Source organism: Macaca fascicularis, chromosome 15, assembly GCF_037993035.2.
Source record: "Macaca fascicularis isolate 582-1 chromosome 15, T2T-MFA8v1.1".
NCBI classification, from domain to species: Eukaryota; Metazoa; Chordata; class Mammalia; order Primates; family Cercopithecidae; genus Macaca; species Macaca fascicularis.
The window spans coordinates 58,071,050-58,097,009 of record NC_088389.1 but is presented as its reverse complement, the minus strand read 5'-3'; the positions used below and the strand labels follow the sequence as shown (position 1 = coordinate 58,097,009).

The 25,960-nt window shown below is 37.0% G+C and overlaps 1 protein-coding gene across 2 annotated transcripts in view; it reads right to left on the bottom strand.

Moving 5' to 3' along the window:
- Positions 1 to 25,960, bottom strand: part of ERP44 (endoplasmic reticulum protein 44) — a 115,445-nt gene that overhangs the window by 39,731 nt on the left and 49,754 nt on the right. The gene's annotated exons all lie outside the window — the stretch shown is intronic.

The window sequence follows — 25,960 nt, the reverse complement described above, 5'->3', positions numbered from 1 at the left end:
CATTTCTGCCACGTAAGATTGTCTTAAGCATCAAATTAAATAATACAACAGATGCCACAGTAAGCATGGCACATGAATAATGACTATAAAAATAGCAATAATAATAATGCCTTATGGGGTTCGACAGACGTTAAAATACCTGAGAGCAGCATATAAGCTGGGGAGGGAAGGTAAGCAGGAGGTAAATTATGCTAAATATTCTAAAGTCTTTGCATGGTCCAGGAAGAGGCAAAAGTACTTATAATATTTTGTTTAGTCGAGGTTGTACTTTATTCTCTCTACTATAGACAATCAAAAATACTAAAAGTATATTAGAGGTTAAAATGGAATATGAGCTCTCAGAAGGGGGGCTGGAGAAAAGATATAACACTTTGGCAAACTAAGTAACTAAGATTATATAATACTTTGGCAAACTCCACATGGATTTATAAAGTAGAAATCATGAGTGATTACTAAAATTCTTTAAACAGAAGACACATATGAATAAACAACAGGAACAACTGGTCATACTGAGATTGAAAAGAATGCTTTATTCATCAAATCACAGAAATCTAAAGTAAGACATTTTAATTTATACATAATTAACACAGACAATAATCTGTCTGCTTTGGGAGTTGGTACTTCCTTGAAGCAGATGAGTAATAGATACATATCAACTACATGCCCCTTTTCAACCTGATAAATTACAAGGAGAGACTATGTCTTTGGGGTGTTATAAAGATGATGGGTTCTATTACCTAAGCAAGGACTTAATGAGATTAAATTGGTACTACAAATTGAGAAATGAGAGAGCGGTACCATAAACAAGTAGAAGTCTTTTAAATAAAATAAAGACAACTGTAATAAAGCAAAAGCCACAAAGACTTGAGCTTATCCTACTTACAATGATAAATAACCTGAGAAATCATAAAAATAAAAAAAAAAGAAACTTGGATTTTTTTTTTTCTTTTGGAAGACAGGGTCTTGCTCTGTCACCCAGGCTGGAGTGCAGTGGCACGATCTCAGCTCACTGTGACCTTAACTTCCTGGACTTAAGCAATCATCCCACTTCAGCCTCCAGAGTAGCTGGGACAACAGGTGTGTGCCACCATGCCTGGCAAATCTTCTTAAATTTTTTTAATTAAAAATTTTTTTTTTTAGAGATGAGGTCTCACTATGTTGCCCAGGTCAGTCTTGAACTCCTGAACTGAAGCAATCCTCCCGCCTCAGCCTCCCAAAGCTGGGATTACAGTTGTGAGCCACTGTGTCTGGCTATAAAATGAATTTTTGCATGATGTATAAACAAAAAGTGTTTAAAAATTAGATCAAATAGTTCTAATGGCCAACACTACAGTGTTGTAGTCTTGAGAATGGAAAATGCCTTTTTAAAAGTTAGTATTTTGGCCAGGCCCAGGGGCTCATGCCTGTAATCCCAGAACTTTGGGAGGCTGAGGTGGGTGGATCATTTGAGGTCAAGATTTTGAGACCAGCCTGGCCAACATGGCAAGACCCTGTCTCTACTAAAAATACAAAAATTAACCAGGCATGGTGGCGCACGACTGTAATCCCAGCTACCCGGTGGCCGAGGCACAAGAATCTCTTGAAACTGGGAGGTGGAGGTTGCAGTGAACCAAGTTCGTGCCAGTGCACTTCAGACTGGGCGACAGAGTGAAACCCTGTCTCAACAACAACAACAACAAAAAGTTACTATTTCTCCAAATGCTTATCAATAGGAGACTGGCTGAATAAAGTATGGTACCCATATAATGAAGTACTAGGCTGTAATATAAAGAAATAAAAAAGATCTCTGTTTGCTGCTAAGGAGCAATCTTCAAGATAAGTTAAAAAAAAAAAAACAAAAAAAAACCCAGGTGCAGAAGAGCATGTACAGGTCAAATATTTTGTATAAGAAATAGGGAGAAGAAACTTGGGGAAGAAATATAAATACATATGTATATACATGCACACATATTTCCATGTCTATATATGCTTGCTTATATAGTTGTCTTTCCTCTACCCACAAAAAAAACACCATGGGAGAAAATGGATGGAGAGGTCTAGGATAAATTCCCTGACTATACTTTGGTTTTACAGTTTTGACTTTGGAACCATGGAAATGTTTAACATTAAAACAAAATAAAATTTTAAAAAAATTTAGTACTGGCATTGTTATTTTGAAATTAAATACATACACATATATTACCGATAAAGCACATGAGTAATCATGTTAATGCCATTAAGAATTAAGATTTTCAGCATAAGGAAAAAATATATAAAACTGAGTGATTAAGTAAAAACCCTATAATAATTTGAATTGGAAGTACTGGTATGACCTCATGTTTTTCTCTTTCAAAAAATATACTTCTAAGATCCTTCCACTGATAGCTATTATCAGTAAGTTAATTCCAATAAGTTTGATGATTCATATAACTCCCATGAAAATATAACTTATTGAAACTGACACTAGAAGAAACAGAAGATATAAATTATCCTAAAATTATTGCCAGGTATAGTGACACATGCCCACAGCCCCAAGGCAGGTGGTTTGCTTGAGCCCAGGAGTTCAAGACTAGACTGGGCAACACAGCAAGACTCCATCTCAAAAAAGAATCCTACAATTATTAAAGAACCCAAATCTAATTCAAAGCCTTTCCACAAATGAAACTCCACTCCCAGCCATCTTCACCAGTAAATTCTGCCAAACATTTAAGGAGCCAATAATGGCAATTTTACACAAACTATTCCAGAGAATACAAAAACAGGGAACACTTCCCAACTAGTTTTCGAGGTCAACGTAATCTTTATGGGAATCCTGATAAGAAAATTATGAGGAAACAAAAGTATTTGTTAATCTTACTCAAGAACACAGATGCAAAACTTGAATAGAAATATTAAAGGCCGGGTGCGGTGGCTCAAGCCTGTAATCCCAGCACTTTGGGAGGCCGAGACGGGCGGATCACGAGGTCAGGAGATCGAGACCATCCTGGCTAACACGGTGAAACCCCGTCTCTACTAAAAAGAATACAAAAAACTAGCCGGGCGAGGTGGCGGGCGCCTGTAGTCCCAGCTACTCGGGAGGCTGAGGCAGGAGAACAGCGGGAACCCGGGAGGTGGAGCTTGCAGTGAGCCCAGATCACGCCACTGCACTCCAGCCTGGGGGACACAGCGAGACTCCGTCTCAAAAAAAAAAAAAGAAATATTAAGAAACTTAGCACTACATACAAAGGATAATACATCACAAGAAAGCTGGATTTAGTTTAGCACTTCAGTTTAGATAAATATTTGAAAACCAATTAATGTACAGCACAACACTGACAGAATAAAAGAGAAAAATTTTGTTATCTCTCAAAAGCAGAAAAGCATTTGATAAAAATCTATATCCATTCATGCTTAAACACTTTCAGTAAACTAGGAAGAGAACCTCCTTAACTGAAAAAAGGATAAATAAACAAGTAACAAACAACTGAATGGTGATATACTAAAAGCTTTCAAGTTGAGATCAAAAAAGAAAAAAGATGCCTGCTATCACTTCTCTATAACACTGATTTGGAGTTCTTGATCAAAGTAATAATAATAAAAAAAAGTCTGGAAAGGAAGAGATGTCATTATTTGCAGATGTTTTTATTGAGTTCACAGAAAATCCAAAAGGGAATCTACAAATGGATTTCCACTTGCAAGCAGGGTGTAGTGGGTAGCAGAAATGTATTGGTCCTACTGCAACAACTAGAAAAAACTTTGTATCATTTTTGTTGTTGTTGTTGTTTTGTTTTGTTTTTTTTGAGATGGAGTCTTGCTCTGTACCCCAGGCTGGAGTGCAGTGGCGTGATCTCGGCTCACTGCAAGCTCCGCCCCCCGGGTTCACCCCATTCTCCTGCCTCAGCCTCCCAAGTAGCTGGGACTACAGGCGCCCGCCACCACGCCCGGCTAGTTTTTTGTATTTTTTTAGTAGAGACGGGGTTTCATGGTGTTAGCCAGGATGGTCTCGATCTCCTGACCTTGTGATCCGCCCGCCTCGGCCTCCCAAAGTGCTGGGATTACAGTGTATCATATTTTTAAGATATCAGAAATCATGAAAGCAATGAAGACTAAAGGAACTGACATTCCAGGAAGGGAAGAACCATTCCTAGGGTAAGCAAAGATCACTAGCCATTTTCTTTCCTATAGGTTTCCTGTGTAATTCGTTTTGGAAATTAAGTCTGCAGTTGCAGATTTAGGGCTGAGAATTATACCTGCATAAGCAAAAGAAATGTCTCCAGAGGACATCTGCTAAGTGCTGGGGTGATACAGGAACCTGCGGAGTTGGGTCACAAATATGAAAAATCTCCTACGGCCTCCTGGTACTTAGGAGACAGCATCTACTTTGAAAAGGACCTGCAACCCTGTATCAAGACCACATGTAGCCAAGACAATTGCCAGATTTTGAAGCCAACAAGGCCAGGAAGCATCTAGACATTTTAAAAAAACCATGAATTTTTAAGACAGACAGGAAGAAAGGTACTTGTGACATGTACTAGAGACAACTGATTAGTATTCAGAATATAAAAAGAATGAACTAAAAAAAGATTACCAAAAAGATAAGTGAGCTAAAGCGATCAGTGTATGAAAGAAACACAGATTGCCAATAAACATATTACATATGTTCAGTTGTAATCAGAAAGTTACAAATTAAAACTCCCATATAACATTTTGTCTTTCATACTGGCAAAAAATCAATAATAATAAAAATTTTTAAGACTAAAATTCAATAATATGAAACCCTACGAAAGTAAAATATTCCTAGTAGGTTTCATTTAGGTTCAATATTCAATGTTAATAAAGGTAAACTAGCCTAGCTGGTGCCTACTTTGTCAACAAGAAGTCAAGGAATCTTTTTTAATACCCAAAGACTTTTTAATATCCAAAGGATCTGGAGGATATGAGATGGACTCAGAAGCAAAGAAACTAGTCTAATAGAAAACATCTATTTTCCATCTGTGTCCTAAGTATCAGTATGAAAATGGACAGCAAGATGCACTACAGGAGACAATATAATGCTTTTAACTTTCTAAACTTGATGAATTAGTGGGCACAATGAGAAAGCAGTGTGCTAATAGCAAGTTTGCATAAACTAGGAGTAGAATAAATAAGGTTAGAGACAGACTCTAGAGGGTCTTAAGCACTAAGCTGATGGAGTTTGAATTTTATCCTGTTTGTGATAAGCAGCCACTGAGCTGTAGAGCTGGGCTTTCAAAAAATTCACCTGGCAGTAGTAGAGAACCAGGGAGACTAGTAAGGAAGCTGCCGTAATAGTTGTGGCAAAAATCACAAGAGTCTATTAACAAACATTACAACCTTTAGGTTGCTTTAGAATTCTGGTTATGGAGATAAAAAGATTTAAAATATTTGAAAACTATTAGGGGATTAGATACTCATTTGATTCATTCTCAAACAACATCCCGGCAGCAGGCATGCTGCATGATGCTGTGGCGTTTAATTATTAAAAAGCAAAAACCTTAAAATTACATTGATCAATAATCTCAGACATAATGCTGACTTTTTTTTTTTTAACAAGCTTCGGCCAAAAGTGATTTTAAGATAATTAGAATGTGACACTTTGACAATATAACAAAGAATGACTTAAGGGGTATAATAAATGGGTTTTTTAAATTAACTGGATAGAGCAAATGTTAAAATGGATGTCAGAGAAATTATAAATCCCAGAAGGTTAACAGCTCACTGATTGAAAAATTAGCATGTATTTTTGCTCCAATGGTCACTTACTTTTCCTTGATGGGTCCTGCCTGCCTGCCTGCCTCACTAATGCCCAGCAGGGTTCCAAATGGGGAAACTGCCTCATACTCTTGTTTCAGCAACGTCTCTCCCTGCGATGGTTATCCATGGCAGAAAATACAAAGAGGCAGATCATTTCAACAGGAAAGTTTTATTGTTCTTCTGGTCCTAGGAGAAGGACCACTGCTGCCTATATACCTCTTCTCATTCCCAAACTGTACCCCTCAAAACAAACAACAACAAAAAAAACCCAGAAAGACAAATATCCTCAAAAAACAAAACAAAAGACCTCAACAGAAAACTGATAAGCAAAGCCTAGAAGCTGACTCAGAACTCAGGCTTAACCGCTCATCCAAATTCTGTTCTATGCACATAAATTCTTCACTTCATATTTTCTTGTTCTTATTATGGTACTTATACATAGTTCCTATAAAAAGCATCTCAATTTCCAATAAGTAAGGTCCTAGTTGCACTGGAAGACAGACAGGTAAGAGTAACTCAGGTATATGGGCGCGTGTGCTACCTAATCAAGGTACAATTACAAATTACTTTCCTAAAAACGTGAGTGTGGGTCTGTTCTGCACTGACCAGCAAACATATGAACGCCTCTTGCTTAGTGCCATACAGCCCAAGGCCACTGGAGGTCAGCAGAGAACCTGGTCCCACCAGGGGCTGACTGATGGGACTTTCTACATCCCAGGCAGCAAGCATGACCACCAAGGAGAATAATGAATTCTACTCCTGAATTCCCCAAATGATAAGACTGCAGAAGATGAGACGTGATGATGATCCACAGTTGAAGCAAGGCCATGTTTTAACTGTGCATGTGTACATGCATGTGTACACATGTGTCTATGTGTGTTTAGAAATTTTGGAAAGCAGAAAATTATAAAGAAGAAAATAAGAACCACTTCCAAACACCACTGGAGAAAACCACTATTAACATTTTGGTTTATATTTTGGTAACTTTGAAGAAAAGTTGCTTAACTAGCAGAGATATATTTCAATTCAGAAAAAATAAACTCTGAGGTTAGTCAAATAGTAAAGTGATAGCATCAATACTTGCAGAATGGGTTTTGGCAGCTTGGAAGAAATTCCCAGAGAGAGTAGAGCATTACCAACACTCTTAATGTCATGAAGGCCAATATTATGTTTAAAAAAAAAAAAAATCGACTCAGTTGAGAAATGATGCACAAGAGTCAGACTCTGAATGTAAAGTTGTTTCAGAATAACTTGAACAAATTTATTCTCCTTTTAAGGCACACACATTAATGACACAATTTTAAAAATCTATTTCTAACTGAGTCTAAGATAGTTTTTACAATAGGTATAAAAAAATTCTAAGTGCCCTCATCTCTCACCATAAACAAAAATCAACTCAAAATGGATTAAAGACATAAATCTAAGACCCGAAACTATAAAACCAGTAGAAGAAAACATAGGCGAAATGCTTCTGGATATCGGTCTGGGCAAAAATTTTATGGATACAGCTTTAAATGCACAGGCAAAAAAAAGCAAAAACAGACAAATGGGATTTTATCAAACTAAAAAGCTTCTGGAGGGCAAGGGAAACACAACAGAGTGAAGAGGCAACCTGAGAATTAGTGGAAATATCTGTAAACTAAACATCTGATAAGGCATTAACATTCAGAATATACAAGAAACACAAGCAACAACAACAACAAAATCCAATTTTAAAAAGGGCATAGCATCTCAACAGACATTTCTCAAAAGACATACAAATGGCCAAAGGGCATATGAAAAAAAATCGTCAGTTTCACTAATCATGTGGTTACATACAAATCGAAACCACAATGAGGTATCATCTCACCCCAGTTAGAATGGTTATTAACAAAAACTTGAAAAAAATTAATACTGAAGAGGATTTGGAGAAAGGGAAACATTCATATGTTGTTGATGAGACAGTAAAGTAGCACAGCCACTATGGAAAACAGAATGGAGGTTCCTCAAAAACTAAAAATAGAACTACCACATGATCCAGTAATTCCATTACTGGGTATTTATCCAAAGAAATGGAAATCAGTATAGCAAGGACATATCGCACCCCCGTGTTTACTAAAGCACTATTTACAATAGTCAAAATATGAAATCAACCTAAGGGGCCACCAACAGATGAATGGATAAAGAAAATGTGGGGCCGGGCGCAGTGGCTCACACCTATAATCCCAGCACTTTGGGAGACCAAGGCGGGCAGATCACGAGGTCAAGAGATCGAGACCATCCTGGCCAACATGGTGAAACCCCGTCTCTACTAAAAACACAAAAATTAGCTGGGTGTGGTGGTGCGCGCCTGTAGTTCCAGCTACCCGGGAGGCTGAGGCCTCCTTGAACCCAGGAGGCAGAGGTTGCAGTGAGCCAAGATGGTGCCACTGCACTCACTCCAGCCCGTGGCGACAGAACGAGACTCCGTCTCCAAAAAAAAAAAAAAAAAAAAAAAAGCACATATTCAAGCTCTAACAGCCTGGGATTCCCTGGGAAAAACAGAGGAGGCACTACAGACCTGTTTTGGGAAAAACCTCTGTTTTCCTCATGAAACCCGAGAAACAATCTAAGGCTCTGTTCTGTTTTGCATTGAGTTATCTGACATTTTTTACTTTGAAAGGTATCAGAAATTACTTTGAATTATGAGAGAACTAGGTAGGAAATGTACCTTTGGGCATGCTTAATGGCAGTTATGGTTAATACTTGACTCCGCACTTTTGGATTAGAGAAACATGCTCTTGGCCCCCTAGAAGGTATGGAAATGTCCCCACACCCCACTGAGAGATAAGACTCCATGGGAGATGGGCTGGCTCCCTCTTTTTTTGGGATGCAGGATCTGGTATAAAAATAGGACCCTTAATTTGGGGGATCTGTTTTGCATTCCAGCTATGCCTGCTTATTAGGCTGTAGAAACTGCATGCTTTCCTGGTCCTGTTCCTCCAATGGCTCCACCCTGAAGCCAGTAATCTAATTAAAAAAACTGGGAAGTAAAAAATCTTACAACTACTGGATCTTCTGTCTGTGTATTTACATATGTTGTGTGTGATGTAAAAAAAGCTTCAATTGGCTTAAAACTAATAAGTGCTTAAATCAAGTTATAAATTATATCTTTTCTGACCTAATTAATCTCTTAGATATTAGGTCCCCTGAGTCAAAAAATGACATATTTGGCTTATTTGGTATAAACATCACACAGGAAGCACTGCCAAATATGAGATGGTATTTGGCTTTCTTTGGGCTGTATTTGTATAAATATGTTACTGGTATGTGTGTTAAAATTATGAGAAACTCCCATTATTCTGAAATGACAGTCTATGTTATTAATAATTATAATTGATATGTAAATTGCTATATGGCACAGAAGCAAAATTAACTTGTCAATTGTGGTGTTAATAGTGGCTGTCCTAAGACTTTTGTCATCCACAGACAATTGTTGTCTTGTATTGATCCTCTTCAGACAGTCGTTTTAAAATCAACTATAGAACTCTAACAGGTATTCTTGAATGCAGGCTTCTGATAACTCTGGAGATTCTGACTTCAGAGGAAAAAGCATTCAGGACTCATGGAGAGCTGAAATGTTCACAACTATTAAGCAAGACAGGCATTAACTGCATGGACCTAACTAATAGAGGACTAAAATAATCTTTTTTTGACTTTTTGCTTAAAATGTTGCTGATCGTTTGTTTTGTTTTTAAGAATCAAGGAAACTTTTGAGCGATTAACAGCTTTTAATAATTGAGTAAAGTATACTCCTGTGAACAAAATTTGGAGCATATTTGTTTCTATCTGATTTTTCCAGAATTAGGAAACTATTTGTAAGTATTCTTAACTTATAGCAATACAATTATGTGCATAAGTGGAATAAGAATGTTTTCTTTTGCAACATGACACAATTGGAATAATTTGTTATTTTACCAAGGCTTTGACTAGAATGGTGTGCTTTCCTTTAAGGAATCAATCTTGACTTATAGAGCCAATAAAAGCCCCTTGGGAAAACTGGTCTCACACCTTGTCTACACAGTCCCTGTACATGGTTTCTGACCTCTGGTAAGTAAAGAATGTCACTTTCTGATAGGCTCAAGAGCCCAAGTTATCTTGGGACCTCCAGAGGAAAGGAATTTACTAAACTCATAGGTATTTGAGGATACAAACCCATTGCTGGGCTCGACTTTTTGAAAAAAGTCTAACCTGAGATTCCTTTTATAAAAAAAAGTTCCATCAAAGCCAATTAAGAAAGCCTATGGGAAAAATACTTATTCCTGTTGCACTTTATGCAAATAACCAGGCCAAGTATAATAAAGCAAACAGCCTGGGACTCCTATGTCTTACCAATCAGTCTTACCATGATTTGTCATTAGTAAAAATGAGGACTGGAGAGAGAACTATGGTACACCTGTCTCATTAGTTGTTTTTGAGTTTTTTTCTGCAATTGAGACTGACTCTGCTTATTCCTGTGAATCAACCACTCATCTCTGGCTGGTACTCAGAAGAAGCAAGAGGGATGGATATCAACTTTTGTTAGAACTCAGAGTTATGAATGGCCCTCGACATACCAATGCTTTCTGACTCAGCTCCTCTCTACCCTGAATAAAAGAGACCTTAATAGTTAGGCAGGAATATCATTGCCCCTATTCAGGCTCAAGTTACAGAATATGGATCGTTGTCCCTCTACCATCCTTAGGATTAAGGGTTCCCTTGTAAAAGAGAGAGGGGAAATATGCCAGAGGCCACTGAACCAGGGCAACTCTGTCAGAGGCATTCAAACCAGAGTGACTCCATGCTGAATAGGGGCTGGGTAAAATAAGGGCTGAGGCTTACTGAGCTGCATTCCCAGGAGGTTAGGCATTCTAAATCACAGGATGAGACAGGAGGTCGGCACAAGATACAGGTCACAAAAACCTTGCAGGTTGCAGTAAAGAAACTGGCCAAAACCCAACAAAGCCAAGATGACAAATCATGAAAGTGACCTCTAGTCATCCTCAGTGCTTATTATGTGCTAATTATCATGCTTTAAAAAAAAAAAAAACACTCCTAGCAGCACCATGACAGTTTACAAATGACATGGCAATGTCAGGAAGTTACCTTACATGATCTGAAAAGGGAAGTTCCAGGAATTGCCCACCACTTCCCTGGAAAACTCATAAATAATCCACCGCTTGTTTAGCATATAATCAAGAAGTAACCATAAAAATAGCCAGCCAGCAGCCCTTGCAGCTGCTCTGCCTATGGAGCAGCCATTTTTTTAATTCCCTTGCTTTCCTAATAAACTTGTTTTAACAAAAAAAAAAAAAAAGAAAAAGAAAAGAAATATGACCCAGCCAGTGAAAAAGAGAATGACAGGAATAGTACTGATCTATAAATTGTTTTGGGCAGTATGGCCACTTTAACAATATAAATTCATTTCCACAGAATTAGAAAAAACTTGTAAATTCATACAGAACCAAAAAAGAGCCTGAATAGCCAAAGCAAACCTAAGCAAAAAGAACAAAGCCAGAGGCATCATATTACTGAACTTCAAACTATACTACAAGGCTATGATAACCAGAACAGTATGATACTAGTATAAAAACAGACGCATAGAATAATGAAACAGAACAGAGAACTCAGAAATAAAGCCACACACTTAAAACCACCTGATCTGCCACAAAATCAACAAAAATAAGCAATGGAAGAAGACTCCCTGTTCAATAAATGGTATTGGAATAACTGGCTATCCACATGCAAAAGAATGAAACTGGACCTCTACATATCATCATATACAAAACTTAAGTCAAAACGGATTAAAGACTTAAATGTACAACATCAGATGATAAAAATCCTGTAAGAAAACCTAGGAAATACCCTGCTCGACACTGGCCTTGGCAAAAAATGTATGGCTAAGACACCAAAAACAATTACAACAAAAACAAAAACTGGTAAGTGGGACCTAATTAAACTAAAGAGCCTCTGAACTGCAAGAGAAACTATCAAGGAAGCAAACAGACAACCTACAGTATGGAAGAAAATATTTGCAAATGATGCATTCAACAAAGGTCTACTATCTAGAATCCATAAGGAACCTATTAAATCAATAAACAAAACACAAATAACCCCATTAAAAAGTAGGCAAAGGCCTGTAATCCCAGCACTTTGGGAGGCTAAGGTGGATGGATCACCTGAGGTGAGGTGTTCGAGACCAGCCTAGGCAACACGGTGAAACCCCATCTCTACTAAAAATACAAAATTAGCCAGGCATGGTGGCGTGTGCCTATAGTCCCAGCTATTTGGGAGGCTAAGGCAGGAGAATCACTTGAACCTGGTGGCAGAGGTTGCAGTGAGCTGAGAGTGTGCCATTGCACTCGAGCCTGGGCAACAAGAGTGAAACTCTGTCTAAAAAAAATAAAAATAAAAATAAATAAAACAAAAAGTGGACAAATGATGTGAACAGACACTTTTCAAAAGAAGACATACAAGCAGCCAACAAACGTATGAAAAATGCTCATCATCACTAATCATCAAAGAAATGCAAATCAAAACCACAATGAGATACCACCCCACGCCAGTCAGAATAGCTTTTGTTAAAAACTCTAAAAAGAACAGATGGTGGCAAGGCTGCAGAGAAAATGAAACACTTAAACAACTGTTGATGGGAAAGTAAACTACTCCAACTGTGGAGAGCAGTGTGGAGATTTCACAAAGAACGAAGAGTTGAACTACCATTCAACCCAGCAATCTCATTACTGGGGATATACCCAAGGGAAAATAAATTGTCCTACCAAAAGGACACAAGCATGCATATGTTCCTCGCAGCACTATTCACAACAGCAAAACCACAGAATCAACGTAGGTATCCATCAACAGTGGACTGGATAAAGAAAATGTGGTACATATACACAACTGATTACTATGCAGCCATAAAAATCAACAAAATCATGTCCTCTGCAGGTGTCTATCAATGGCAGACTGAAAAAGAAAATGTGGTACATATATGCCATGGTACACTATGCAGCCATATATAAGAATGAAATCATGTCCTTTGCAGCAACATAGATGCAGCTGGAGGCCATTATCCTAAGTGAACTAACACAGAAACAGAAAACAAAATACTGCATGTTCTTACTTTTAAATGGGAGCAAAATATCAGGTACACATGGACATAAAGATGCGAACAACAGACACTGTGGACTACTAGAGAGAGGCAAGAGCAAGTGGGACAAGGACTAAAAAGCTACCTATTGGGTACTATGCTCACAGCAGGTTGACAGGTGCAGTTATACCCCAAATCTCAAAACCATGCAATATGCCTCTGTAATAATCCTGCACATGTACCCCCATGTATCCCCTGATTCTAAAATAAAAGCTGATAAATGAACAAAAAAGGATGAAATCCTGACATTCATGGCAACATAAATGGACTGGAGGACATTACGTTAAGTGAAATAAGCCAGGCACAGAAAAATAAATACTGCATGTTCTCATTCATATGTGGGAGCTAAGAGAGTTGAGCTCATATAAGTAGAGAGTAGAATTGTGGTTATTAGAGGGTGGGAAGGGTAGGGGGAGGGGAGGATAGGGAGAGATTGCTTAACAGATAAAAAAAAAATTACCTCTAGAGAGAGGGGCGGAGCAAGATGGTGGAACAGAAAGCTCCACCAATTGTCCCTCCTGGAAAGACACCAATTTAACAACTATCTACACAAAATAAGCACCTTCATAACAACCAAAAATCAGATGAACACTCACACTACTTGTTTTTAACTTCATTTCACTGAAAGAGGAAGTGAGAAGGTAGAAAAAACTCTCTTGAATCACCAACACCACCTCTCACTCAACCCCTGGCAGCAGCTGCACAGTACAATAAACCGTGTTTGGGAGAAGGAGAGCACAGCAATTGTGAGACATTGCCTTGAACTCAGGGCTTCCCTGTTATAGCAGAAAGCAAAATTGAACAGAACTCAGCTGATGCCCACACGTGGAGGGAGTATTTAAACTAGCCCAAGCCAGAGGAAAATCACCCATTTCAGCAGTCAGAACTTGAGTTCTGGCAAACATCACCATCTTGGGCTACAGTGCTCTGGGCCTCTAAATAAACTTGAAAGGCAGTGTAGGCCACAAGAACTGCAACTTCGGGGCAAGTCTTAGGGCTGAACTGGGCTCAGAGCCAGTGGACATAGGGGAGGAGGATACATGACCTACTGAGACGCCAGGCAGGATGGTTTAAGGGGCTGCTGGCATCACCCCTCCATTAACCCCAGACTGCAAAGCTCACAGCTCCAAAGAGAACACTTCCTTCTGCTCAAGGCGAGGAGAGGGAAGAGTGGGGAGGACTTTGTCTTGCATCTGGGATACCAGCTCAGTCACAGCAAGACAGGGCACCAGACAGAGTCGTGAAGCACCCTTTCCAGGCCCTAGCTCCTGGATGACATTTCTAGATACACCCTGGGCTAGAAGAGAACCTGCTGCTTTGAAAAGAAGGACCCACTCTTGACAGGATTCATCACCTGCTTACTGAAGAGTCCTTGGGCCTGAATAACCAGCAGCACGAGAAAAGAAACAAATAACATATAATGGAGCTCCAATAGGTCTGGCAGCAGACTTTTCAGTGGAAACCTTACGGGCCAGAAGAAGGTGGCATGATATATTCAAACAGCTGAAGGAAAAAGACTTTTATCCCAGAATAGTGTACCCAGCAAAAACATCCTTCAAATATGAAAGAGAAATAAAGACTCCCACACAAACAAAACCTGAGGGACTTCATCAACATCAGATGTGTCCTACAAGAAATGTTAACGGGAGTACATTAATGAGAAAGAAAAGGACATTAATAAACAATAAGAAATCATCTGAAAGTACTGAAGTCACAGAAAATAGAAAGTACACAGACAAATAGAAAATATTGTAACACTAATTGTGGTGTGTCGACTACTCTTAAGTAGAAAGACTAAATGAGGGACCAATCAAAAAATAATAACCACAACAACTTTTCAAGACATAAAAAGTATAAAAAGATATAAACAGAAACAACAAAAAGTTAAAAAGTAGGGAGATGAAGTTAAAGTGTACAGTTTTTATTAGTTCTCTTTTTGCTTGTTCGTTTGTTTGTTTATGCAGTGTTGTTATCAGCTTAAAATAATGAGTTATAAGTATTTGGAAGTCACATGGCAACCTCAAGTCAAACACACAACAGATATATAAAAAATAAAAAGAAATGAAATCATATCACCAGCGAAAATCACCTTCACTAAAAAGGAAGACAGCAAGGAAGGAAAGAAGGAAGAGAAGACCACAAAACAACGAGAAAACAAATAACAAAATGGAAGGAATATGCCTTTACTTATCAATAACAACACCGAACATAAATGAACTAAACTCTTCAATCAAAAGACACAGACTGGTGGAATGGATTTAAAAAAAACCAAGACCCAAAGATCTGTTGCTTACAAAAAACACACTCTACCTGTAAAGACACACATAGACTGAAAATAAAGAAATGGAAAAAGATATTCCATGCCAATGGAAACCAAAAAAGAGCAAGATCACTATACTTACATCAGACAAAATAGATTTCAAGACAACTATAAGAAGAGACAAAGAAGGTCACTATATAATGACAAAGGGGTCAATTCAACAAGAGGATATAACAACTGTAAACACAATGCATATACATATGTAACACATATAATACAACGTAAATACATATGCACCCAACACTGGAACACCCAGATATATAAAGCAAGTATTATTATAGCTAAAGAGAGACCCCAACATAGTAATAGCTGGAGACTTAAATACCTGACTTTCAGCCTTGGACAGATCTTCCAGACAGAAAATCAACAAGGAAACATCACAGTTAACCTGCACTATAAACCAAATGGACCTAACAGATATTTACAGAACATTTCATCCAATGGCTGCCGAATACACATTATTTTCCTTATCACATGGCTCATTCTCAAGGACAGACCACATGTTAGGTTACAAAGTCTTAAAACATTCAAAAAAATTGAAATTATCTCAAGCATCTTCTCTGACAACAATGGAATAAAACTAGAAATGGATAACAGAGAAATCTTGGAAATTATACAAGTACATGGAAATTAAACAATATGCTCCTGAATGACCAGTGGTCAATGAACAAATTCAGAAGGAAATTGAAAATCTTCTTGAAATAAATAATGATGGAAATACAACATACCAAAACATATGGGATTCAGCAAAAGTAGAACTAAGAGAGAAGTTTATGGCTATAAATGCCTACGTCAAAAAATAAGAAAAAACTTCCAATAAACAACCTAATGATACCTCTTAAAGAATTAGAAAAGCAAGATCAAACCAAACCCAACATTAGTAGAAGAAAAGAAATAAAGATCACAGCAGAAATAAATGAAATTGAAATGAAAAAGGCAATACAAAAGCACAAGTAACAAAAAGTTGTTTTTCTGAGAAGTTTTACAAAATTGACAAACCTTTAGCCAGACTATGAAAAAAAGAGAGAAGACCGAAACAAATAAAAACAGAAATGAAAAAGGAGACATTACAACTGATAGCACAGAAATTCTAAGGATCATTAGCAGCTACTGTGTGCAACTATCTGCCAATAAATTGGAAAATCTAGAAGAAACTGACACATTCCTAGACATATACAACCTACCACGATTGAGCCATGAAGAAATCCAAAACCTGAACAGACCAATAACAAATAATGAGATTGATGCCATAATAAGAAAGCTTCCAGCAAAGAAAAGTCCAGGACCTGATGGCTTCACTGCTGAATCCTCCCAAACATTTAAGGAAGAACTGATACCAATCCTACTCAAACTATTCCAAAAAACAAAGGAAGAGGAATACTTCCAGACTGATTCTATGAGAACAGCATTATCCTAACACTGAAACTGGAAAAAGACACATCCACAAAAGGAAAACTACAGGCCAATAACCCAATATTGATGCAAAAATCCTCCACAAAATACTAGCAAACCAAATTCAACAGTACATTAGAAAGATCATTAATCATGACCAAGTGGGATTTATCTCTGGGATGCAAGGATGATGGTTCAACATATGCAAATAAATCAATGTGATACATTGTATCAAGAAAATGAAGGATAAAAAACATATGATCATTTCAATTGATGCTGAAAAAGCATTTGATAAAATTCAACATTCCTTCACGACAAACACCCCCAAGAAACCATGCAGAGAAGGAACATATTTCAACTTAATAAAGACCATGCACAATAAATCCACAGCTAGTATCATACTGAATGGGGAAAAACTGAAAGCCTTTCCTCTAAGATTTGGACTACAAGGATGCCCACTGTCACTATTATTCAACATAGTACTGAAAGTCCTTGCTACAGCAGTCAGATGAGAGAAACATATAATGGGCATCCAAATTAGAAAGGAAAAAGTCAAAATATCCTTGTTTGTAAATAATATGATCTTATATTTTGAAAAACCTAAAGACCACCAAAAAACTATAAGAACTGACAAACAAATTCAATAAAGTTGCAGGATACAAAATCAACTTACAAAAATCAGTAGCATATTTATATGCCAACAGTGAACAATCTAAAAAAGAAATAAAAATGTAATCCCATTTACAATAGCTACAAATAAAATACCTAGGAATCAACCAAAGAAATGAAAGATCTCTACAATGATAATTATAAAAAATCGATGGAAGAAACTCAAAAGGACAAAAAAAGGAAAGAAATTCTATGTTTATGGATTGGAAGAATCGATACTGTGAAAATGTTATTACTAACGAAAGCAATCTACATATTCAATGCAATCCCTATCAAAATACCAATGACATTCTTCACAGAAATAGAAAAACAATCCTAAGGTTTATATGGAACCACAAAAGATGGCAGAATAGCCAAAGTTATCTTAAGCTAAAAGAACAAAACTGGAGGAATCCCATGACCTGACTTCAAATTACACTACAGAGGTATAGTGTTAGGTCGGCACAAAAGTAATTGCGGTTTTTTGCCATTTAAAAAACAAAACAAAACAAAAAAAAAAAACGGCAAAAATCGCAATTACTTTTGCACCAACCTATAACCAAAACAGCATAATACTGGCATAAAAAACAGACACAGGCTGGGTGCAGTGGCTCACACCTGTAATCTCAACACTTTGGGAGGCCAAGGCTGGTGGATCATGAAGTCAAAAGATGGAGACCATCCTGGCCAACATGGTGAAACCCCATCTCTACCAAAAATACAAGAATTAGTTGGGTACGGTGGCAAGTGCCTGTAGTCCCAGTTACTCGGGAGGTTGAGGCAGGAGAATCACTTGAACCCGGAAAGAGGAGGTTGCAGTGAGCCAAGATCGTGCCACTGCCCTCCAGCCTGGCAACAGAGCAAGACTCCATCTCAAAAAAAAAAAAAAAACAAACCAGACATGTGTATCAGTGCAACAGAAAACCCAGAAATAAATCCATATATCTACAGTGAACACATTTTTGACAAAGGTTCCAAGAACATACACTGGGGAAAGGACAGTCTCTTCAATAAATGGTACTGGAAGAACTGGATATCCATATGCAGAAGAATGAAACTAGACCCCTATCTCTTGCCATACGCAAAAAATCAAATCAAAATGGATTAACCACTTAAATCTCAGACTTCAAACTATGAAACTACTACAAGAGAACATTGGGGAAACTCTCCAGGACACTGGAGTGGGCAAAGACTTCTTTAGCAATCCCCCACAGGCACAGGCAACCAAAGTAAATAAATGGACAAATGGGATCACTTCAAGTTAAACAGCTTTTGCACAGCAAAGGAAACAATCAACAAAGTGAAGAGACAACCTACAGAACAGGAGAAAATATTTGCCAACTATCTATTTGACAAGGGATTAATAACGAAAATATATAAGGAACTCAAACAACTCTATACTCAAAAATGTAATAATCTGATTAAATAATGGGAAAAATATTTGAATAGACATTTCTCAAATGGAAACATACAAATGGGAAACAGGTATATAAAAACGTGCACAACATCACTGATCGTCAAATAAATGCAAAATCAAAACTGCAAGGAGATACCATCTCACTCCAGTTAAAATAGCTTTTATTCAAAAGACAGGCAATAACAAATGCTGATGAGTATAAGGTGAAAAGGGAAACCCTCTTGCACTGTTGGTAGGAAGGTATATTAGTACAAATGCTATGGAGAACAGTTTGGAGGTGACTCAAAAAAACTAAAAATAGAATGACCATATGATCCAACAAACCCAATGCTAGGTGTACTGAGGAAAGGAAATCAGTATGTGCAAGAGACATCTGCACTCCCATGTTCACTGCAGCACTATTCAGAATAAGCTAGATTTGGAAGCAACCTAAGTGTCCACTAACAAACAAATGGATAGAGAAAATGTGGTACATACATATAATGGAGTACTACTAATCCATAAAAAAAGAATGAGATCCCGTCACTTGCAACAACATGGATGGAACTGGAGGTTACTAGGTTAGGTGAAGTAAGCCAGGCACAGGAAAACATTGCATGTTCTCACTTAAATGTGGGAGCTAAAACAAAACAACTGAAATCATGGAGATAGAGCAAAGAAGGATGGTTACCAGAGAGTGGAAAGGGTAGTCGAGGGTCAAGGAGGGATGGTGAATGGGTACAAAAATGTAGTTAGAATAAATAGGCCGGGTGCGGTGGCTCACACCTGTAATCCCAGCACTTTGGGAGGCTGAGGCAGGAGGTCAGGAGATGGAGACCATCCTGGCTAACATGGTGAAACCCCATCTCTACTAAAAATACAAAAAATTAGCCAGGCGTGGTGGCGGCCGCCTGTAGTCTCAGCTACTCGGGAAGCTGAGGCAGGAGAATGGCGTGAACCCGGGAGGCGAGCTTGCAGTGAGCCAAGATGGCGCCACTGCACTCCAGCCTGGGCGACAGAGCGAGACTCCATCTCAAAAAAAAAAAAGAATAAATAAGACATAGTGTTTGCTAGCACAACAGGGTGTTGTGTAAAAAGAATTTAATTGTACTTTAAAAAATAAACAGTATGATTCGATCAAAGACAAACGATAAATGCTTGAGGTCATGGATACCCTGATGTGACTATTATGGACTTCAAAATCTCTCTTGGCCGGGCACAGTGGCTCACGCCTATAGTCCCAGAACTTTGGGAGGTTGAGATGGGTGGACCACTTGAGGTCAGGAGTTCAAGACCGGCCTGGTCAACATGGTGAGACCCTGTCTCTACTAAATCTACAAAAATTAGCGGCCGCGGTGGCACACACCTGTAATCCCAGCCACTCAGGTGGCTGAGGCACAAGAATCACTTGAACACTGGAGGCAAAGGTTGCAGTGAGCCGAGAACGTGCCAATGTACTCCAGCCTGGGAGACAGACAGCAAGACTCTGTCTCCAAAAAAAAAAAATTAAACTCTTGTAGTCCATAAAAATGTACACCCTACTATGTATCTACAAAAATTTAATAAAAATAAATTCTCTCTAGACAGGAGAAATAAGTTCTAGTGTTGTTCTACAGCACTGTAGGGTGACTGTAATTAATAATAATTTATTGTATACTTTTGAGTACTAGAAGAGAGGATTATCCTAATGTAACCATTAAACACGATATACATGTATTGAAATATTACTCTGTATCTCATAAATATGTTTATCACATGTGAATTTAGAAAAATCTAAGTGATAAGAAAGCTTTGTGTTATAGCTCATTTTTTCTTTTTCAGTTGCACATAAAATTTTGCCTTACAATCAGTGATGAGTTAGACTGGGTGAACTATGGCAGTAAATATTTATTCTATTGTTGGGAAAATAATGAGATAACTGTAGTGCCTACAAAACACTTCATAAATGCTGGTACTGTTTATTATTCATTTATCTATCCACCTGTTCAACAATTACAACTGAACACCTACTATGTGCTAGACACCATTCCAGTGCTAGGAACAGAAGGGTAAAAACATAAGGTCTCTACTCTCATGCAGCCATTTTATCATTATTATTGTCATTATTAAGATCACTGCTGCTGCTACTACTACTTCTACTTGTTTCCACAGGCTAGAATATTAAATGAAATTCTTTTTCTTAATGGACAGAACAGTATGAACATATTAAATGAAATTCTTAAATGAATGAAAATGAAAAACTCAGGACAACCACACAGAGAACTGTGGGTCAGTTTCTAGAAGCCATCAAATAGCTCAGCTCTAAGCATTCCTCAAAATGCTGGCAAAAGACTATTCAAAGAAAGTTTTTAAAAATTCAATAATTGTGTTGAAGGTCATTTATTACAGTGAAAATAAGCAAATTACAATTAACAATATCACAATACCCCGTACAACGCAGATTTCTAGCTTCTTACCCACATTTTTTCGAAAACTCCAAGGCATAAGGTGCTCCTACCTTTTTCCTTAATCAATGACAAACTATAGGTTCAGGACTTTTAAAATACCAAGTTCCTAAAAATTTGTAAAATTTCAACCTTACCAAAAAATTGCAATTGCATTTTTATTTATATAATGACCCATTGCAGACTATTTAAATAGACTATTTTATAATCTATAATAGGACATTTTAAGTTGTTTGTATTCAGAAATGGGTGAATTCTCCATTTCTATGGTGAATTCAATTTAAACTACCTTATTCTGACTTTCAAATAGCATAGTTAACTGATAAAAGCTGTATCGTCCTGGGTTCCAGTCTGGCTCCCTCCATTTACTATGCAACCTTGGGAAATCACTTAGCCTCTCTATATCTTTCAGTCTCTTCATCAGTAAAATGGTAACACAATCCAACTCTCTGAAAGGTCAGTGTTCCTTTCTACCTCAGAAACTTCGTATTTACTGCTACTTCCATCTAAAACACTCTTCTTCCCCTACTTCACTTGAAACTTCCTACTCTTCCTTCACTTTTTATCATTTCCTCAAAAATGTCTTCCCTATCCCTGCAGACTAAGTCAGACTCATCATTTCGTAGCATTCAATACCTTCCCGTTAGAATAGATATCACAATATGTGATCGTGTATTGATCTCTCTTGCCTTTCTAGGTGTGTTTAGTTCATTGCTGTAGTTATAGAACCTTCCACATAGCATTACATAAGGTAGGCATACATTTTTTTTTGTTGTTAAATGAATGAATAATACTACTTTAGAGGAGTAATGAGTCGCGGTAAAGATAACTAAAATATCTGAAAGAACATGTCTAAATTCAAGTAAGCACTCACTAAGTAGCAGGGTTTTTTCCCAGGCAATGTGACTACAAACTTTTTACAGGAACTTTTCAAGAAATCATACTATGACTTTGGATAAAAGGTCTCAGCGAAAAAGTGAGTCGGAAGCAAGGCAGACAGACTGAAGTACTCAAGGGCAGGACAGAGTAGGTTAACATAACACCAGACAAGTGAACGATATGAACAAGACATATGTGGGCATGATGATATCTTGATTCTGAGGCCATCTTCTGTCCTTGCTAGGAAGCTTCTTACAGATCTTCTGCCTAACAAAAACTAATCCTAAAGCAACAAATAGATACACTTGGTTGGAAAGAATACTGTAACAAAATACAGACCACAAGAAGTAAAGCTTTTTATTTGCAAACAAACCTAATTGTGTAAGTAGAAAATCCTATGGACTCTATTTATAAAACTTATTAGAACTAGTAAGTTTTAGTATACAGGGTCAATATAAGAAATCAATCTTATTTCTATAAACTAGCAACAAAAACACTAAAAATTAAAATTTAACAATCAATGCCATTTATAACAGCACCCCCAAATAAGAAATACTTACTGAGAGATCTCACAACAGATGTCCAAAACATGAGAAAAAAATACCAGGCAAGCCCAAAATGAAGGACATTCTACAAAATTCTTAATGAATACTACTCAAAACTGTCAAGATTGTGAAAAATGAAGCCTGAGAAACAAACAGATCAAAGGTAACCAGGAAGACATTATGCCTAAAAGTGATATCCTAGAACAACAACAACAAAAAGACCTAAGTGGAAGAGGGATAAAATCCAAATAGAATCCATAGTTTAATTAATAGTAGTGTACCAATTTTAGTTTCTTAGGCTTTGACAAATGTGCCATAGTAATATAAGATATTGATGTTAGGGTAAAATACATAAGGCATATAAGGGAACTCTCTGTATTATTTTTGCAACTATAATCTATGTATAATCTACAATTATTCCAGAAATGAAGTCTATTCTTAAAATATCATTTACAATAGCATCAAAAAAATAAATAAATACTTAGGAATAAATCTGACAAAGCTATCCAAGACATGTAGGCTGAAAAACCGCAAAACATTGCTGGAAGAAACTGAAAATGCCTAAATAAATGGAGAGATAACAATCTTCGTGGATTCGAAGACTCAGTATCATTAAAATAACAATTTTCCATAAATTGCCCTGAGGATTCAAAGTAACCCCAGTTAAAATCCCAGTAGCCTGGCCAGGCGCGGTGGCTCACGCCTGTAATCCCAGCACTTTGGGAGGCCGAGGAGGGCAGATCACGAGGTCAGGAGATCGAGACCATCCTGGCTAACACGGTGAAACCCCATCTCAACTAAAAATACAAAAAATTAGCTGGGCTAATTTTGGGCACCTGTAGTCCCAGCTACTCAGGAGACTGAGGCAGGAGAATGGCTTGAACTCAGGAGGCGGAGCTTGCAGTGAGCGGAGATCACGCCACCGCACTCCAGCTTGGGCGACAGAGGAGACTCTGTCTCAAAAAAACAAAAAAAACTCAGTAGCCTTTTGTCATTAAAAATTAACAAACTGATTCTAAAAGTTAAATGGAAATCTAAATCAACCAGAACTGCCAAACAACTCTGAAAAGAAAGTACAAAGTTGAAAGTTTTACCTGACTAGACTTCAAGACTCGTTATAAGCTATAGTAATCTACAAAGTACTGGTATAAGCACAGACAAACGGATCAACAGTATAGAACAGAGAGAACAGAAATAGACCCACACATACAGTGTCAGTTTATTTCAGCAAAGATGCAACAACAGTGAAGAAAGGATAGTCTTTTCAACAAATAATGCCAGAACCATATGCAAAAAAATGAACTCCAATTCATACACTGTGCCACATGTAAAAATTAATTCCAAATGGATTACAGACATAAGTATAAACCTGCATACTACCACATTTGTAAAAGAAAACATAGAAGAAAATCTTTGTGATCCTGTGTAAGGCAAATACTTCTTAGATACAACATCAAAAGTGTAATTCATTTTAAAAACTGATAGTAAGACTGCACCAACATTAAGAATATCTGCTTTTCAAAATACACTCTTCAAGCTGGAGGTCTCATACTTCTTGATTTCAAAACATATTACAAGACTACAGTAATCAAAAAGTGTGGAACTGGCATAAAAACAGACACACAGACCATGGTACAGACTACAGGGTCCAGAAATAACCCCTCAAATATATAGTAAAATGATTTTCGATGAGGATGCTAAGACCATTCAATGGGGAAAGAACAATCTCTTCAATAAATGATGCTGGAAAACCTAGAAGTACACATGCAAAATAATAAACCAGTGTTTATTATTATAACCAGATTATAAACCAAAATTATAAACCAAAATTATATATATTTTATATAAAATTTTATATATTTTATAATTATATATATTTTATAAATTTATATTTATAAATTATATATATTTTATAATTTTAATTATATAAATATTATATATATTTATATTTATAATATATTTTATTTATATATAAAAATTATATATATTTTATATATATATTATAACCAAAATTATAAACCAGTTCCAAGGTGTATGGAACTTACCTTGTTCCATACACAAAAATTAACTCAAAATAAATGAAAGACCTGAACATAAGACCTAACACTCTTCAACTCTCTAAACACTCTAAAACTCTTAGAAGAAAACATAGGAGAGTAAACCTTCATGACATTAGATTGCAATTATTTCCTGGATATAACACCTAAAGCACAGTCAACCAATGTAAAAATTCATAAGATAGACTACATTACAATTAAAAATTTCTATGAATAAAAAGACACAATCAACAGAGTGAAAAGGCAACTGACAGAACAGGAGAATTTATTTGCAAATCATATATATGAGGGGTGAATATCCAGAATATACAAAGAACTCCTACAACTTAACATCAACAACAAAATCCCAAATAACCTGATTTTAAAATGGGCGAAGGAGTTGAAAAAATATTTCTCCAAGGAAGATATACAAATGACCAATAAACATGTGAAAAAATACTGAACATCACTAATTATTAGGGAAATGCAAACCAACACCACAATGAGATACCATCTCACACCCATTAGTATGGCTGCTATAAATAAACAAACAAACAAACAAAACAGAAAATAGAGCCCACATGATCTCACACACCATAGTCCCAGCTACTCAGGAGGCTGGATGGGAGGATCCCTTGAGCCCAGGAGTTCCAGACCAGCCTAAGCAACATAGTGAGACCTTGTCTCTATTAAAACAACAACAATAACAAAGAGAAAATAAGAAGTGCAGGTAAGCGTGTGGAGAAACTGCAACCCTTAGGTACTCCTAATGAAAATGTAAAATGATACAGCTGCTATGAAAGACTGTATGACGTTTCCTCAAAAATTACAAACTACCATATGTTCTAGCAATTCCACTGCTGGATATATATCAAAAAAAAAAAAAAAATGGGTACTTTCTTTAAAGGTCTCAAAGTGATATTTGTACACTCATGTTCACGGCACCATTATTTACAACAGCCAATGGCAGAATCAACCCGTGTTCTCGATGGATGATAAACAAATCATGGTATATACATACCAAGAAATATTATTCAGCCTTAAAAAGCAGGGAAATTCTGATGCATGCTACAACATGAATAAGCCTTGCAAACATTATGCTAAGTGAAATATGCCAGTCACAAAAAGACAGACACTGTATGATTCCACTTATGTGGAGTACCTAGAGTAATCGCATTCACAGAAAAAGAAGGTAGAAAGGAAGTTGCTAGGGGCTGGGGAGAAGGGGCAATGGGAAGCTATTGTTTAATAGGTGTAGAGTTTCAGTTTTGCAAGATGAAGAACGGGAGACTGGTTGCACAACAATGTGAATACATTTAACAGTATTAAATTGTACAATTTAAAATGGTAAGATAGTAATTGTATGTGTATGTTACAATTTTTTTAAAAAAATACAAAGGTAGAATGGGAGAAAATATTTGCA